This window comes from Nerophis lumbriciformis, linkage group LG06, assembly GCF_033978685.3.
Source record: "Nerophis lumbriciformis linkage group LG06, RoL_Nlum_v2.1, whole genome shotgun sequence".
NCBI classification, from domain to species: domain Eukaryota; kingdom Metazoa; phylum Chordata; class Actinopteri; order Syngnathiformes; family Syngnathidae; genus Nerophis; species Nerophis lumbriciformis.
The window spans coordinates 28,124,223-28,144,589 of NC_084553.2; positions in this window are offsets into that span (position 1 = coordinate 28,124,223).

Here is a 20,367-nt window from a genome sequence, read left to right on the forward strand (position 1 = left end):
CTGTGTGAGTTGCTTAGTCTGAAACAATGCTCCAATCCTTTGCATAAGCTGCAACATATGAGGAAAAAACAGCATTACCGTATTTTCCGCACTATAAGGCGCACCTAAAAACCACAATTTTTCTCAAAAGCTGACAGTGCGCCTTATAACCCGGTGCGCTTTATTACGATTAATTTTCATAAAGTTTCGATCTCGCAACTTCGGTAAACAGCCGCCATCTTTTTTCCCGGTAGAACAGGAAGCGCTTCTTCTTCTACGCAAGCAACCGCCAAGGAAAGCACCCGCCCCCATAGAACAGGAAGCGCTTCTTCTTCTACCCGCCCCCGGAAGAAGAAGAAAAAACGCGCGGATATCACCGTACGTTTAATTTCCTGTTTACATCTGTAAAGACCACAAAATGGCTCCTACTAAGCGATCCGGTTCATAAAAAGACGCAATCTCTCCATCCGCACACGGATTACTACCGTATTTCACAGCAACTGAACCGCACTGTGGAACGGGAGCACGTACGGTGAATATTCGCACCACAGGGAATGAGAAGTCGTCCTTCACTGTGGTTCTAGCTTGCCATGCTAATGGCCAGAAACTTCCTCCCATGGTGATATTCAAAAGGAAGACCTTGCCAAAAGAGACCTTTCCAGCCGGCGTCATCATAAAAGCTAACTCGAAGGGATGGATGGATGAAGAAAAGATGAGCGAGTGGTTAAGGGAAGTTTACGCGAAGAGGCCGGGTGGCTTTTTTCACACAGCTCCGAAGGCGAACACACCTTCACTAAGACGGGCAGACAGCCTCGGACGACATACGCCAACATTTGCCAGTGGATCGTAAATGCCTGGGCAGATATTTCGGTCACAACTGTGGTCCGAGCTTTCCGGAAGGCAGGATTCACAGAACAACAGCGACACTGACTCCCGATGACTTCTACGAGACGGAACCGGCCATTTTGGATACCACGCTTGCGCAACTTTTCAATTCGGACACCGAAGACGAAGAATTCGAAGGATTTACGAATGAAGAATAACTTCAGAAGGTGAGCGCTATGTTTATTTTGTGTGTTGTGACATTAACGTTCGAGCAACATTATGTTACTATTGCTCTACACCATTTTGAATTTTACTATGTTTGTGATTGCACATTTGCGTACATTTTGGGACAGAGTTGTTAGAACGCTGGTTTTCAATATATTATTAAAGTCTGACTGAACTATCTGACTGTTTTTTTGACATTCACTTTAGCGCAGCGTTTTTTTGACATTCACTTTAGCGCAGCGTAGGCGCGGCTTATAGTCCGGGGCGGCTTATTGGTGGACAAAATTATGAAATATGTAATTCATAGAAGGTGCGGCTAATAATCCGGTGCGCCTTATAGTGCGGAAAATACGGTACTAGAAACTGGAAAGGCCAAACTGTAAAATCAAGCATCAAATTGTTTTTTCCTTCATGTCTCGCCTTTCCTTCCACAAAGTTTCAAGAAAATCAGCAAAGTAATTTGGACTATATTATGCACGCAAACAAAAGTAAAATGTTAAACAAATTGTCCTTGCTGAAGTTCTGTGCTGTTTGAGTGCTCTTATTAATAAAATGTATTTGCAGGAAGTGAATGCTGGAAAAACACATTGACCACATTATTAGGAACATCTGGATTGTGTATGCATTAGTGCGTCAAGTGGTTATTTTTGAAAATCTGATTAATCACATTTGAATTGTGAATAATCATGATTAGTCACAGAAAATTACTTGCTTGGATTATTTATATTAATTTAAAATACCCCAATAGTTGACACACATGCAATTGTATTGTCAGAATGTCATATGCATTTGTTCGTGTTTATACACAATTTATTTGCTAAGAACTTGGTAACAGTTTAATCTGAAGTCCAGTCAGGGTGTATTTTGAAGTGACATTTGTCACAGAGCACACCAGTCGGAGCCTCCTGACTCACCTTTTCTCTTGTATGTATGCATTGACCTGATTATTGACCATATAACTACCTTGCAGGTAACCAACCATGCACGATTAAGGAAAAGGAGCATGTGTAAATTGGGTGATTAATCTGTGTTAATACATCCATCCATCCATCCATTTTCTACCGCTTATCCCTTTCGGGGTCGCGGGGAGTGCTGGAGCCTATCTCAGCTGCATTCGGGCGGAAGGCGGTGTACACCCTGGACAAGTGGCCACCTCAACACAGATAGACAACATTCACTCACATTCACACACTGGGGCCAATTTAGTGTTGCCAATCAACCTATCCCCAGGTGCATGTTTTTGTAGGTGGGAGGAAGTCGGAGTACCCCGGAGGGAACCCACACAGTCACGGGGAGAACATGCAAACTCCACACAGAAAGATCCCGAGCGCAGGATCGAACCCAGGACTAGGGATGATGTTCGAAACCGGTTGTTCGATAAGAAAAGAACCGATTCCATGGACTGGAATCCCTTTTTGAGAACCGGTTCCCGTTATCGAGGCCACTATATTAAAGAAAAAGAGTTGGTTCTTTATTCGAATCCCTGGGAACGAATCCCGTCCCACAGGAAATGCCCTGTGGCACGTCCCAGGAAATGACGTAGCTCAGTCATTAGGCGGCAGATACAGAAGCAGCAACAACAATGGACCGGAAAAACGCCTCAAGGCATGGCTTCATTTTACAAAAAAATACGACGAGGAAACGGCTATCTGCAATTATTGCCAGGCTTCGCTCTCATGTAAGGGGGGGAAGTACAACAAGCATGATGAAACATGTTCTGGCCGTACATAACCTGAAGGTTAGAGAAAGGTGTCGTGGAGAAGCAGCGACAGAGATGACGAAGGACGCCCCTCTTCCTCTGCTTCAACCTGCAGCGCCAATTCCACTGATCGTGCTGGTGAGTAACTAACATTAACTGTTGCCGGTTAATTTCCATATCTGCTCACTCGTAGCCTTTAGGCTAAAATACTTTACCTCTTATGTCAACCAGGACTGCAGTAATGTTAGCTAGACTAATGTTAGTAATGTTAGCTAGACTAACATTACCTAGGTCAGTGGCTAATGGTAACGTTAACGTTAGCCTTTTTGTATGTGCCTGATAACGTTAACGGTATCTTGTAGCCTACACCAGTTATTTTCAACCTTTTTTGAGCCGCGGCACACTTTTTACATTTACAAAATCCTGCGGCACACCACCAACCAAAATGACACTCTTAACACAGTACGGTATATAATACATATAGTTAATAATATAGTTTCGAAATGTATTTATACTCACCTAGTGTGAAACCTGGGCCTGAGCATCTAATTTACAATGGCTTTACAAGCTTGCAGTATTAATGTTTCTGCCACAGTGTGGGACTTTTTTTATTTAGCTACGAGTTCAGCAACAAGGTAGCTAGCTTTGAGGGCTCTCTCGTTTAGCTTTGTGGGTTTTCTCAGAAAAGTTGCCTGTTTCTCATTGTTTGTACGTACCGGTAAGCGTAAAAAATAGTCAATCGGCTTGTTTTGAACGGAAGGGTGTTTCGTTTGGAGATGGCGTTTAAGCTTGCTTGGCAAAATGGCACTATTGGATAGCTCCTTTCTTTTACCATGAATTGATTAACGTGGACCCCGACTTAAACAAGTTGAAAAACGTATTCAGGTGTTATCATTTAGTGGTCAATTGTACGAAATATGTACTGTACTGTGAAATCTACTAATAAAAGTTTCAATCAATCAATCAAAAACTCACCACACACCAATCCAATCCAATCCAATCCACTTTATTTATATAGCACATTTAAACAACAAAATGTTTCCAAAGTGCTGCACAACAATATTAAAAACAATTAAAAACAATATAAAATAAATATGATTAAAAACGATTTAAAGGGTAAAACCAATTAAAACAGTAAATAGAAATCAAAATTTTAAAAACACCAAGCACTGCGGTGCTGTCGCATCCCCGGTGAAAGTAAATCCAAATGCAAGATAGCTTTCGCTGTATTGCCTCAAGCTCACCGTCTTGTCTTTTTTATTTTGTCAACCACTCATACTAGGGCCTTCATCTGGGTCAGAATTTTGTCCAGGACCCTGTTCGGCATTTGCATTTTCCCTTCTCAAAAACTTCTCCATCACTGTCACTTGCTCGCCTCCTCTTGCTGCGATCCCAAACTGTCACTTTCACGTGTCGCGCAGCTCTAACTTGATTGTCTTTACAGGTATTTATCGCCCTCTGCTGTTACCTACTGAAATAGAAGAGTATTACATTATCTGTCGCACTTTATTATAGCACAGACACCCAACAATGGTTAATTAGGAGCTATTACATAATTTCCCACGGCACACCTGACAATCTCTCACGGCACACTAGTGTGCCGCGGCACACTGGTTGAAAATCACTGGCCTACACCACTCCAGAGATTGCAGGTCTGTCTAATAAACTAGTGCTTTCTTTCTGTCTTTAGTTTATTTCGTACATGAACACACTTACAGCATAACATATCACAGTTTCATATCATTTCACTTTACATCATGTTCGAAAAGGAGTAGGAAGAAGTAAAGCTTATTTAATCCTACCCTTTTCCCACTTCAGAGCGTTTACAAATATATACATATTTTACTGACCTTTTTATAATAAAATAACATCTGTGAATTAGTATATACAACAGTTTTGTCATATGTAATTAATTAATTCAGTCATTGTTAATATACTGAGATGAAGAATATCTTATTTTCAATAAGGTTGAAAGTATTTCTCATAATTCTTCTTTGTACTTTGTAAGCACTATTAATTTGAACAACCTGTTAAAAGTGGATCATATCAGTACAATGTTTAACTTCATTACTTAATCCATTCCATCATTTATTTCCACATACTAATGCTAAAGACTTAATAACAGACACCCTAGTCTTCACATTCAGCTAATTTCCCCTCTACTTCTATGCTGTGTCTGTCCCTCATTTTCCCTCCAGGACAAGGACGTGCAGTCATTCCTGGAGGAGGCCACACTGATGGACCCCAGAAGGATATTCCAATAGCAGCAGAAGTGCACTTTCTGGAGAGCTGTATTATTTTCAGTTTTGTGCCCAAGGGACTGATTTTATTTAACACTATGTTATTATTTATACACCTATAGTGATCACAGAGACAGGTTGTTTTTGTGTTACTGTATATATTTGTTTTTCTGAAAAATCCCACTTAATATACTTTGGGTAACAACAGTCAATATTTTTATTTTTTATTTTATTTTTTTAGGGGGGTAACAACAGTCAATATTTTTTTATTATTTTTTTTATTATAAAACAAAAGTCAGCTTTTGTTAAACCAAATATTGTGTGTTTTTTTCCATATACAACAACCTATCTGGATTCGATAAGAGAATCGATAAGGAATCGGTTCGATAAGAAGATTCGATAATGGGCTCACTCGATAATTTCTTATCAAACATCATCCCTACCCAGGACCTTCGTATTGTGAGGCAGACGCACTAACCCCTCTTACCCTGTGCTGCCACGCGTTAATACATGATTAATGCTAAACCTTTTTTTGATTAATTACATGTTAACTTGCTGAATTTGACAGCCCTGGTATTTATGCATTCATTTTCCATTTCCTTGTGCTCATAATGGTCATGGGTGAGCTGGAGCCTATGCCAGCTGATTTCGTTGTGAGAGGTGGGGCACCACTCAAATCACAGAGTACATATAAGCATACAACTAATTTAAAAAAACTATATCTGCTAAAACCCACACAAGCACAGATAAGGTGCAAAAAAAGAAATAGTCCAGCAGAGATTCAAACTTAGATCTCCTGACTGGGGCTGGGAATCGTCACATTTAAACCGATACAATGCCAGCTGGGAACCGATACCGGTACTCAACGATACCAATTTTCAGTTCTTCTGTGTGGGTTAATAAATACTAAATGTTTTTGATGATAAATTCAAAATGTTATTGCAACATTTAAAAATTTGCTGATTATGAGCTGATTATAACTGCTGATATAACAGTTGTTACATCTTTAAATTGCAATTAGAGTTGCAAGTCCATGATGTAAGATGTTTGATTGTAACATGCACTTTAGTTGTAGTTTTCATAATTGCATTTTGAGGTGTTGACCTCATTGATGCTAATCACTAACATGTCAATAGTAAAGCCAATGTGAAGTGAAGTGAATTATATTTATACAGCACTTTTCTCTAGTGACTCAAAGCGCTTTATATAGTGAAACCCAATATCTAAGTTACAGTTAAACCAGTGTGGGTGGCACTTGGAGCAGGTGGGTAAAGTGTCTTGGCCAAGGACACAACGACAGTGATTAGGATGGCGGAACCGGGGATCAAACCTGGAACCCTCAAGTTGCTGGTATTTAATGTATATCAGCATCAAGCTAGCACATTTTTGGAAAAATGTTGCCTTACATACTAGATTACAAATGCAATAGATGGTAAACAGTGCACAGTGCCAGTTTTTATGGATCTAACTAAAGCCTTTGACACAATTAATTATAATATTTTAATCAACAAATTAGGACGATATGACATCAGAGGGTTGGTCTTGAACTTGGTAAGATACTACTTAAACAACAGAAATGTATATGTGAAGATAGGCAAACAAACGTCTAAATTTATCCTCTGGCGTACCACATGGATCAATACTCAGGCCAAAATTGTTCAATCTGCGTTTTGTTCAGGAGAGAACACACAGAAGCTAATACAAATAATAACTCCATAAATTAATCAATTAAATAGATGGTTTGACTTAAACAGACTATCTTTAAATCTCGGTAAAACAAAAATAATACTCTTTGGTAACAGCAGAAGGGAAAGTCAAACACAAATACCAACAGACGGAGTACACATTGAAACAAGCAAAATATGCACTGGACAAACAAATCACTTCATATTCTCTACTGCTCGCTAGTGTTACCATATCTGAGTCATTGTGTCGGAATATTGAGAAATAACTCCAAGAATACACTTTATTCACTAACCGTGTTATAAAAAAGATCAATTACAATAATACATAATGTCACATTCAAACCTTTATTTATTGAATCAAAAATACTGAAATTCAACCATATAGTTTTGCAAACAGCCAAAATTATGCACAAAGCAAACTGTAGCCTGCTACCAAAGAACGTGCAACAATTCTTCTCAACAAAGAGGAGAAATACAACCTCAGAGAAAAATGTGACTTAAAACATTTGTATGCACGTACAACACTTAAAACCTTTAGTATATCAGCATGTGGAATTACATTTTGGAATGAATTAAGTAAAAAAATCAAACAAAGTACTAACATGATCCAGTTTAAGAAACTGTTCAAACTCGAAGTGTTTACAAAGTACAAAGCATTTTGAACCTATTAATAATCTTATTCATCTCCATCCACCCATCCATGTTCTACCGCTTGTCCTTCACTATATGAAATACAACTTACTCCACTATTTATTATTTATTTATTTATTTTTTATTCTTTAATTTCATTATTTATGTAGTAAATTGTGTACAAATTGAGAACAGGAAGTGAACAAAAATGTTAGCAATTACTGTGAAATGGAAAAGCTCTGCTTCTTCCTACTCCTTTTCGAACATGTTGAAAAGAGAAACTAGAAATTGTGATGTAAGATTCCCTTGTTTCATGAAGACAAGAACACAAGTTAGTGTATTACCTTATTCTGATGACTTGCATTGATTGGAATCAGACAGGATTTACAATAGTGCGGATAAGTTCCACAACTTTGAATTTACATTGTGTAGGGAAATAGTCCTCCTCTCTGTCCAATACCACATACAAGTGGTTGTTTTTTAGCTTCTTATTTGTCAAGCTTCCATGCTCCTTTTTATTCCCTTTACATGAAATACATTGTGGTTAACTGAGGCTCTTATTTTGTTAGCGGAGGCAGGATGGAGCAGCACTTTTATTGTGAAGACAGGAACTGTGTGGTCGGTCTTTACACTTTTGACGGTCGATACAAAGAGAAAGTCTGTTGAAATTTAAAAAGTGAATGCCAATCAAGTGACGAAAGTGACGTCATAGTGAAGATTGATTATCGGTCATTTTTAGGTCTATTTTTTTTCAATGCCTCGCGATCGACTGACACACCGCCACGATCGACTGGTAGCTCGCAATTGACCTAATGGGCACCCCTGATCTAGAGGTAGTTCGGCTGAGTCCGCTCTCAGTGCTGCTGGAGTGATCACCAAGTGCCGAAATGCAAAGAGCCAGGTAACATAATAAGGCATCGTTGGATTTTACGTGAACCGGTGCCCGGTAGAACCAGCGGGATTTGGTTGGTACCAAAAAAAGTGCCAGATTCGGTACCCATCCCTACTTCTGACTGTAAGAAAGACACACTTATCACTGTGTCATTGTTTTACTCTGCATTATTTGATCAAGTAAAATAGGGTGGCAAATGAAAAAACTTGGATTTGTATTCTGGCACTTTGATTATTTAATAAAGTGAATTATTTTTATGTAGCGTTTTTTTTCTCCAGAGACTTATAGCGCTTTACATAATGAAACCTATCAAATATATTTAAGTTACATTTAAACCAGTGTGGGTGGCACTGGGAGCAAGGGTGGAGTGTCTTGCCCAAGGACCCAATGGCAGTGATTAGGATGGCGGAAGCTGTAATTGAACGTGGAACCCTCAAGTTGTTGGCAGGGTCACAGTTAAGCCACGCTGCCCCAAATGAGCGTAACGAATGAAAATTGATGAACTAAAACTTTAAATAAGCGGACATAATTTCCTTACGGGCTGCTGCAATGGAGCGCACATAAGAGAGGTGGCGTGTGGTTGTGCTGAGGGTTTATATATTTATTTATTTTTTATTTATTAATGTACATATGTTAAAAGTTCAATTGCAATGTTTATGATGTGTATTTTTTAGAGAAGAAGAATGAAGGTTATGGCAAGCAGAAAAACTGTTAATATCAACTATTTTCCTTAAAAATACGCATTGAGGTTTTAAAATGTGTTTTACCTGATTACTCGATTAATCGAACAAACTAATCATAGATTACTTAATTACTAAAGTAACTGATAGCTGCAGCTCTAAAAGAGAATACAACTATATTGTCAATGGTATAGCGTTAATGAGAGGCAATATAATAATTTGTTCAGAAATGTTGCCTTTACAAAGACTAGCAGACGTAGATGTAGATACAGTACCATGTGACATCTGGTATAAAAGCACATTGGGATGAAAGGACAATTATGGGTTATGGGTTATACTCGTATAGCGCTATTCTACCTTTATGGTACTCAAAGCACTTTGACACTATTTCCACATTCACCCATTCACACACACATTCACACACTGATGGCGGGAGCTGCCATGCAAGGCACTAACCACGACTCATCAGGAGCAAGGGTGAACTGTCTTGCTCAAGGACACAACGGACAGATCTAGGGTGGTAGAAGCTGGGGATGGAACCAGGAACCCTCAGGTTGCTAGCACGGCCACTCTACCAACCGCGTCACGCCGTTATTAATTAGAGTAGTTGCTGCACTAAATGGGCGCATTGTAAATTATTTCATTAATATTTTTGGCATAATTACAAATTTAGCTACTCTTTTGTCCATATTGAGAACATAGGTGTTGTTATATAAGTGCATACACAAATTAATACAAAATTTAAACTTTGACCAGTCCAGATTGTGATAAGGGCGGAATATTTTATACAATATATCATTTTAAAATTGCAGTTTCTCCTTCTGTTATATTGCAGTCAGCTTCTATTTATCTTTATGCGCATTAAAGATAAGGAAAAATACAAACTTTTTAGTATAGCAAGGCTACAACTTAAATTTAAAACAAACATGTGCACTTAGCTGTTTCCTGCATCAGTTATCCTACATATATGATTATACTGGTAATAAATGAAAATCTATCTGTGTGAAGATCTCAGATAAACATCTCCAGCACTGACGGTTGGCCTTGGCAAGTGTATGCTATTCGGCTGAGTCCTCTTATTTTTGTAAAAGCAGGATTTTTTAAAGTGTCTCGTACTGATAGATTGTGCAGGTGTACCAATGCTGCAGCTGTGTGAAGTTGGTCTTCTTTGTCGTTGCAATTATTAAAATAACCCTTCCATTTGTTTGTACTACATTTGTGCTGGTTTGTGCCGTATACATTTTTATTTGTGCCGTAAAGTTTTTAAGTTATTCTAAAGAATATTTTTTGACTAGTGATGTCATCCAGCCCCCCCTCACACATACCTTGTCCAAATCTCTCCAAACTTGTCTTGAACGTTTGTGCTGGTTTGTGTTGTAAAAAACAAAACAAAAAACATTTGAACTATTATGGTTTTAATGTAAATTCATATGCAGCCCACCCACCTTGTTCAAATATCTCCATATGAATGGTAAAATATGAATAACATCAAAGGAGAACTGCACGTTTTTGGAATTTGGCCTGTCATTCACAATCCTTATGTAAGACAAAAACACAGATATTTTTCTTTTTTTATGCATTCTAACGAGTAAATAAATGCAATCAAAAGTCTGCATACAATGGAGCCTATGGGAGTCATTCTATTCTGCATATAAAGCCTTTAAAAACATCCAAACACCTCCATTAAGGTTAACTGATGTAAGTATAAATGTAATAAAGTAACAGGCACATTTATAATCTCATTTAATATTTACATATTGTTCATTTTAAGCATACGTGGGGCATTCATTTAAAAAACGCATCACGACGTTCTCTTTTTTCTTCAACAACATCACTGATTAATGTTCACTGCAGACTTCATGAGAGCCAACAAACATAATAAAACATCACTTACTATGCAAGGTCTGCTATCATTAGGATGATGACTGATAGCATCTTGGTATATTCCTGTTTAGATGAAAAATGACTCATAACCCTCACGAGGAAAAGGGAGGTGGAACCAAGTGTCTTTCCGTGCCTTTCTCACCATTCCTGGGTCTAAATTGGCTGTCCAAGTGTACCACATTTTCGGAATATGTCCTCATCCTTCTACTATCAAGGTGAGAGTCATGATTTATGGTCTAGCATGAACTTTCACGAGCACTGAGGCGAGGAAGCAGCTCATCAGCCAATGATGTAAACATAGGTCTAGCTCCAGCCTATCTTGCCGTTTGTATTGTACCATATGTTCCGGCAAGAAATCTGCGTTCAAAGAACTCCGGCTTATTAGTGATTCCCAGAGCCCAAAAAAAGTCTGCGGGCTATAGACCGTTTTCTATTCGGGCTCCAGTACTCTGGAATTCCCTCCCGGTAACAGTTAGAGATGCAACCTCAGTAGAAGCATTTAAGTCCCATCTTAAAACTCATTTGTATACTCTAGCCTTTAAATAGCCCCCCTTTTTTAGACCAGTTGATCTGCCGTTTCTTTTCCTTTCTCCTCTGCTCCCCCCTCTCCCTTGTGGAGGGGGAGACACACAGGTCCGGTGGCCATGGATGAAGTGCTGGCTGTCCAGAGTCGGGACCCGGGATAGACCGCTCGCCTGTGCATCGGTTGGGGACATCTCTGCGCTGCTGACCCGTCTCCGCTCGGGATGGTTTCCTGCTGGCCCCACTATGGACTGGACTCTTATGTTGGATCCACTATGGACTGCACTCTCACAATATTATGTCAGACCCACTCGACATCCATTGCATTCGGTCTCCCCTAGAGGGGGGGGGGGGGTTACCCACATATGCGGTCCTCTCCAAGATTTCTCATAGTCATTCACATCGACGTCCCACTGGGTTGTGAGTTTTTCCTTGCCCTTATGTGGGCTCTGTACCGAGGATGTTGTTGTGGCTTGTGCAGCCCTTTGAGACACTTGTGATTTAGGGCTTTATAAATAAACATTGATTGATTGATTGATAGCCACATAAGCTAGTGATCGCGGCGCCGCTATATGTGTTAGCACGTATAAAAACAATATCACTTATAGTTGGTTAGTATTCAAGTCGTGAAATATAAATGGAGTATTCTTGACGGTTTTTGGGTCGTTATATATTGGGTTTTTATGGGCGGACTTTTATTTAAGATTACTAACAAGTTAAAATGCATTTAAAAAAATGAATGTGTCATCATGTCCAAAAGAAAGTGCAGTTCCCCTTTAAAACCATAATAGTTCAAATGTTTTGTCTATTTTTGACAGCAGAGCCAGCACAAACATAGCACCAACGTTTAAAACAAGTTTGGAGAGATTTTGCCAAGGCGGGGGCTGGACGACATCACTAGTCAGAAAATGTACTTATAGATGACATTTAACATTTTTACAGCACCAACCAGCACAAACGTAGCACAAACAAATTAGTTTGGTCAGAAGGCGTTCCTGTCGTTGGATCTTGATGATAGTCAAAACTGAACTTTTTGCATTGTGAAAATGTACCTTCATGTTTGATCATTCTTGAAGATGAGAGTTAAAAAAAGAAACAGGATGTGAGCGAGATGTGCATTGCTGCATGCATAAAGTGAAGAGAACAAATACACAGTGGGAATAACTTTTTGGTGAGTGAAATAATTTTCCCAAATGACCTTTGAGGGAGAAGTGTTGTGTTTTAGTGAACCTTTTAGGCACTTGCCAAAGCTTTTATAAAACCCCTGGGATTTTTCTTAACAGACATAAAATCTGTCCAACTCCTCTTGATGTGTCCTGAACTCACACGGCCCCTCACAGAAAATGTGACCAATCATCTCAACATCGAGAACAAACTAATCAGGGTGCACATGTATCCTCTGAATAGCTGACCTTTCAAAGATCATGGTTTTTTGTTTTTTTCCCGCACGCGTAAGTGTTTTTCCAGTCATTTGTGATATTTGCTGCGACCACTCTCCCAGGACTGATGTGCATTAGCAGCCTCGGCTGTCGTCGAAATAATTGACAGGCAGTGATGTTTATCTGAGCGCCTCGCAGTCTCCCATGGGTGTTTTCGGACAGGGCTGCATCCGTCTATAGGGCCATGATCACCACTTAAATACTAAATAGGAGACATCATTTGGAAACAATGTAAATGTGAAATACAAGCCATATATCTGCGTGTTTGTCTTTCATGTTTTATAGTTAACCATCCCACTTTACACAACCAATACAAAAACATCTGCCAATTGCTGCTTATTATTATCAGCACTGAATTTATTGTGCCTATTTGTCTCCATTTGAGTGGCTTTTTGAAAAATGCATTTTAAAGGTGTGGAGCAGACTTCACATATTGGGGTAAGAGTGCCACCTTGTGTTTGTTCCAACCTATATGTTGAAGAAAGAGAGCTACAAAATAAGGACATAAAGAGACCTGCATCATATGTTATTCTTGCCACAGTTATATTAGCAAAAATTGTCCAAAATAGACTTTCTGTTTCAGCATGGTTGTGTACAAAGCAAGGTACATAAAGGCATGCTTTGCTTCGATGCGTTTTGTGTGGAGGAATGTGACTCAAGCTCATCAAACTCCTTTGGTAGGAAGGAGAACAGAGATTGTGACCCTCTCTCAGGTGACCTCTGACCTCACGAATGTTCTTCTGGATGAATGGGCAAAAATGTCCACGGTGGAAAGTCTCTTTACAAGAGCTGCAAAACAAACTCATTGGCATTGGTATCTGTTGGCATTATGTTCTGGCAGACCTCTTTTGGATACATCACACAGGAGATAATTGCGCTTTTCTTAAGCTCTGTCAAACTTGCTGTGGATTAATTTCATTTAATTGTGATGGATATCACACATTTTTTATCTATATTAGTCGTGTTTCATTTTGCATGAGCAAAGAGACTCAAGAAGGAATGGACTAAACTATAATTTCATGGCTACAGAGCACACTTAAATATAAGCCGCATCCCCCTAATTTTTGGACAAATTGTATTGTGTGCATACACTATATTGCCAAAAGTATTTGGCCACCTCCCTTGACTCATAAATTAAGTTGAAGTGCCATCCCATTCCTAACCCATAGGGTTCAATATGGTGTCGGTCCACCTTTTGCAGCTATTACAGCTTCAACTCTTCTGGGAAGGCTGTCCACAAGGTTGCGGAGTGTGTTTATAGGAATTTTCGATCATTCTTCTAAAAGCTCATTGATGAGGTCACACACTGATGTTGGTGGAGAAGGCCTGGCTCTCGGTCTCCGTTCTAATTAGACTTAGACTTATACTTCCTTTGTATTGTCATTCAAATTTGAACTTTACAGTACAGATAAGAACGAAATTTCCTTGCATTAGCTCATGGTAGACTTCCGACTTAGGGCAACAAACGTGTGTGTGTTTTAATCATGGCAGACCTGGTAACAAACAATGAAGACGACTATTTTTGGACAAATGAGGATTTACAACCTTTTAGTATTGACAACTGGACGGGCAACACGGTGGAAGAGGAGTTAGTGCGTCTGCCTCACAATACCAAGGTCCTGAGTAGTCGTGAGTTCAATCCCGGCCTCGGGATCTTTCTGTGTGGAGTTTGCATGTTCTCCCCGTGACTGCGTGGGTTCCCTCCGGGTACTCCGGCTTCCTCCCACCTCCAAAGACATGCACCTGGGGATAGGTTGATTGGCAACACTAAATTGGCCCTAGTGTGTGAATGTGAGTGTGAATGTTGTCTGTCTATCTGTGTTGGCCCTGCGATGAGGTGGCGACTTGGCCAGGGTGTACCCCGCCTTCCGCCCGATTGTAGCTGAGATAGGCTCCAGTGCCCCCCGCGACCCCGAAGGGAATAAGCGGTAGAAAATGGATGGATGGATGGGACAACTGGACGGTTTAATGTGTATTGTAATAAAGTGCGAACAAGCATAATCATCTTCCCTTATTTTGGACAGCTGCTCTCACTACATTGGGTTCTTAATATTTATATTTGTTTTAAGCAACATTTTTATTAGATTTTAATATTCCACCACTCGGGTCCATTAAAAAAGTAGCACAAAAACTTACAAAAAGGCAGAACACGACAATTAATAAACAATTAATCATAATAATAAAACATATTTAATGAGGTATAATAAAAGCAAGGTATATTGTAATGGAACTATATTTTATTGGTATAACGATTATCATTTTCTAATTACTGAGTGCCATTTTGCTGCAAAAAGCTCAAATCTGATCAATATGTGGAGTAAAATATGGAAAGAAGTCAGTTAAGAACTCAGGCGATGTAATAATATGTGCCTGATTAAAAATCAGTACAAACACGCTGTTAATTATAAGGTGCATTTAGGCATAAACATTTATTATTCTTGCATTTATGGATGATTCATTATTTAATCATTCAGTTTACAATTTTTGTGTCAGTATTTACTCTTGTATATAATAGTTGATAAGCTTTTTTTTTTTACATTTGCATTTTTTGATCTTTGTCTTTCCTCTAAAGAAAATTGTAAACACATACGTTATTGTAAGTGTGAAAAAACGTAGGAAGTACCGATAAACTAGTCAGTAATTGCTGAAACATGGAGTAAGTGGAGGATTGAGCTCTGCTTTTTCCTACTCCTTTTCACGCATGTTTAACCGTACCAAGTGTCAACGTAAAATTCTTCATTATAATTTTGTGCATGCGCATTACCATTACATTGTATCAGAAATATGCATTTACAGCACACATTGGTGTGTTTGGTTCTTCCTTGCTGACCACAAGGTGAAAAATACATAAACTGTTCAAATTAGCACCACATGCAGTCGTGGTGTACAGTACGGTCCTTTTTTTTAAGTTTATGAGTAAATAAAGCAAAGGGAGAACTGCATAACAGAGGATATTTATCAGTGCATTCTTCCTTTTGGATGTACAGTATGGATCAGATATATTGACATTGACACAGCTGCTTGCAGATTGCATGTAAAATGAATTATGTGATAAATTCACAGTTGTGACCACAGAGGATGTATGAGCGAATTCATCCCTTTGCTGGAAGCTCAGTAAATTCAAAAAGGATGTGTGGAGCAAAATGGAGTTATACTTTGTAGGCCCTAATATATACTTTTTGACTTTGTTCTCGATGACAGAAATCCTTTGTACCACAACTAAGATTATAATCTAGACCCAACCATCCATCCATCCCTTTTCTACCGCTTATTCCCTTCGGGGTCGCATGGGGCGCTGGAGCCTATCTCAGCTACAATCGGGCGGAAAGCGGGGTACACCCTGGACAAGTCGCCACCTCATCGCAGGGCCAACACAGACAGACAGACAACATTCACACTCACAATTTAGTGTTGCCAATCAACCTATCCCCAGGTGCATGTCTTTGGAGGTGGGAGGAAGCCGGAGTACCCGGAGGGAACCCACGCACTCACTGGGAGAACATGCAAACTCCACACAGAAAGATCCCGAGCCCGGGATTGAACCCAGGACTACTCAGGACCTTCGTATTGTGAGGCAGATGCACTAAACCCTCTTCCACCGTGCTGCCTAATCTAGACCCAAAGTGCTTAAATGTGTCTTGTTCACCTATCACTTTGAGCTTAAAAAAACCCTTTAAATATCAGTGTGACACAGTGGACTTTTGTATACAAGTGCACAGTGAGTTATTTTATGATTTTGCCTTATTGCACAAATAAGGTAATTATATATTTATTATATATTCATGAAGGTAATTAAAGTGTAGACCTTCAGCTTTAATTCAAAGAGGTGTCCAGGGTGTACACCGCCTTCCGCCCGAGTGCAGTTGGGATAGGCTCCAGCACCCCCCACAACCCCAAAAGAGACAAGCAATAGAAAATATTACGGCTCAAGCACCTGCAGCCACACAATCTGCTGTGCGCTTCTCTGAGCGCACCTCTGGACACACCCACGGGCGTTCCTCTCCTACTGCGGCTGCACTCCATCTGCAATCAACACACCTGGCGCTGATGAAATCTCCAGGTCCTTCTTTAGCCAGCGTGTCCTGCGTTCCAGTGCCAAAACATAGCTACCTGTATTGTATAGTAAGCCCTATGTGCTTCCTCGCTCTACGTGTTTCCCCTCCTCTGTGCTCATTGTGTCTTGTCCTGTGTCGTCATCCCGCAGCTCCTCTCCGTTCCCTGGTTTCGAGCTGTGTGTCTTGTCTCCCCGGATTCCCTCTGGACTTCCTGCTGCCTCCGTGGATCTCGACGCCTCGCTCTAGCCCCTGACCACTTGCCTGCCCACAGACCTCCGAGCCTGCCTTGCCCTTTCTGGACTTCCGCATCTTTCTTAACACGCACCTTCAACACCTCCCGGTAACACTCACCACGTAATCGCTTCACATTGTCACACCACACGTATTTGGATTAATTACACACGTCATTCTATTGTACTAATAAATACGCTGCAAGCTAAGCGATGTTCCTGTCTCAGTGCCGTCTCCTTCTCCACTGTACCATTACAGAAAAGGGATGAATGGATGGGTTCCTCAATGGTTAGTCGTGTAGCATTTTGCAATTGCAGACATTTTATGATACAATTACGGATAATACGTTTCTGACATTAGATGTAACGGTAAAATAAACATTATTTTTTATATTATAAAATAAAAAAACTTTATAAGCAATTGCTCAACCATCAAATTCCTCTCTGCAGATGATTTCCAGGTTTGTGAAGTACTGTACTGTATGTACCAATAAGCAGCAGGGTGACTTTGCTACTGTTATACTAAGTTAACCCTGCTAACATCCCTTGGGTCAGTGTGACCGCATTCAATGTTTATCATTCAGAAATTAATAGTTCACTTTTGTTTTTTTGCTTCATCATGACTTGTTCTAATACAATGGGTACGATAGGTGGATTGGAAACACTAAATTATCCCGAGTGTGTGAATGTTAGTGTGAATGTTGTCTGTCTATCTGTGTTGGCCCTACGATGAGGTGGCGACTTGTCCAGGGTGTACCCCGCCTTCCGCCTGAGTGCATCTGGGATAGGCTCCAGCACCCCCGCGACTCGGAGAAGCATGAGCTGTAAGAAATGGATGGACAATTATTGAAGCATAAATTATCATGATGACATTTTCTTAATGTGCTGAACACATCTTGCACACAATTGTGTTCCTCCAGGGTCAATTTGACCCCTGAGCTCTTTGGAGCTATGAACAACTTTTTATGCCTGTGTATGACTTAACCCAGTGTTTTTAAAATTTTTTGGAGCCAAGGCACATTTTTGTTCATTGAAAAAATGCGGAGGCACACCACCAGCAGAAAACATAAAAAATGTAAACTCGGTAGTTGATATTGACAGTAAAAAGTCATTGTTGCAATTGTTGGCTATGAATTCAAACCATAACCAACCATGCATCAATATAGCTCTTAGTAAGTGTCACGACCTGTCACATCACGCTGTGACTTATTTGGAGTTTTTTGGTGTTTTCCTGTGTGTAGTGTTTTAGTTCTTGTCTTGCGCTCCTATTTTGGTGGCTTTTACTGTTTTGTTGGTATTTTCCTGTAGCAATTTCATGTCTTCTTTTGAGCGCTATTCCCCGCACTTGCTTTGTTTTAGCAATCAAGACTATTTGAGTTGTGCGGACGCTATCCTTATTGTGTGGAAATTGTTGATTGTCATGTCATGTACGGATGTACTTTGTGGACGCCGTCTGCTCCACACGCTGTAAGTCTTTGCTGTCGTCCAGCATTCTGTTTTTGTTTACTTTGTAGCCAGTTCAGTTATAGTTTCGTTTTCCATAGCCATCCCGAAGCTTCAATGCCTTTTTTAGGGGCACTCGCCTTTTGTTTATTTTTGGTTTAAGCATTGGATACAACGTTTACAAAGCAATTAACTCCCTGCTGCCACCTACTGATATGGAAGAGTATTACACGGTTACTCTGCCGAGCTCTAGACAGCACCGACACTCAATAACAGCACTTTATTTGCGGATTATAATTACTGGTGTGAATGTTGTCTGTCTATCTGTGTTGGCCATGTGATGAGGTGGCGACTTGTCCAGGGTGTACCCCGCCTATACCGCCCAAATGCAGCTGAGATAGGCTCCAGCGACCCCCCGTGGCCCCGAAAGGGACAAGCGGTAGAAAATGGATGGATGGATGGATAGAGCAGTGAACATATAAGCAAATACACATAACATTAAGCATATGTTAAAATATGCTAAATGACTATCAAATAAAACAGTACTAGGGGATAAAATAGGAAATATATTATGAAAATACTGATACAATTTACTGAGGTACTAATCACATTTCCAGTGCAAATAAATCTGATACTAGGAATCAGCGTATTATCATGCAAACTTTCCTTCACCATGGGCATGAATATGTTTGTGACCTGCTATTCATGTCTCACGGCTGCCAATGAACTGATCTTGCTGTGGAGGGCAGAGTATTTCCCTTAGAACATTGGTAGTTCATGCAAAATGAAGGAGCATCAAACACTTGCATGGCAGCCCTCATCTAGATCAGGAGTGTTGAGCTCCTTTTCATACTGGGCCACATTGCAATTATTGCTGCCCTTTAGATATAGGACCGCATGTATTCCGAAAATATATTAAGAATATAAACGTATAAATAAATAAATTATTATATATATTTTTTTTACTAACAAACTGTTCGATAACTTGTTTTGAAATCATAAGACAAGGTGACAAGCAGATATTTAGGTATTTATTTTAACAAAAACAATGCTTGGAACAGTGATTCTCAAACTGGTATGACAAAGAATCATTTGATGAAAGTACAGTTTTTTATTGACCTACATTTATACACAGTGTTACTGTTCAAACTGTGAGTGATGTTACAGTGGCCAAAAATATTAAATATACTTGTTAAATAAAACCTCTCCCTTGTTTTTAATGAACACTTAGGCCTACTACGCTACTGTATTTTAATGTTGCTCATTGTGTTGGTAGCCAAGTTTTTTCTAAGATGGTACTTGGTGAAAATATTGAAAGAAACACTGGCTTAGAATATCTTGTTGCATTACCAGATAGTATTAAAGTTTAAAAGTTATGCAAATGCATGCAGTACAGTTTTATGTCAACATTTTAAGAATTAATACATTTATCAAAAATCATAGGTGCTTTATTGAGACACATTATTTTCAGGCTTTGGCGGGCCTCAGAATGGGATGCAGGCCTTGAGTTTGATACCTGTGAAAAATCAAGTTATCTTTTGCGCTCTTCTCGACATGATGGATTGAAAGTATTGTTCTTGACATTACACATTTAGCGGGGAAGAGTTTGTACGAGGACACTTGGGTGTTTTTGATTTTGAAGTCTACATTGGCTTCTTAATTTCAGCAGAAGTTTACAAACTGAAAGGTTAAACATGAGCAAACCATTGGAAGGCTGACATTGGAAGGGCAATATTTCCAGACACTGCAACAAAGGGCAGATCATCACCAAAACAAATGGGATTCATTCTCTTGCTCATCATCATTATTGTTGTCAATAAAATAGAGAGGATTTTGTATAAATTAATTTCCTAATATAAAGTTTCATTACTCAATCCCGGGCTCGGGATCTTTCTGTGTGGATTTTGCATGTTCTCCCCGTGACTGCGTGGGTTCCCTC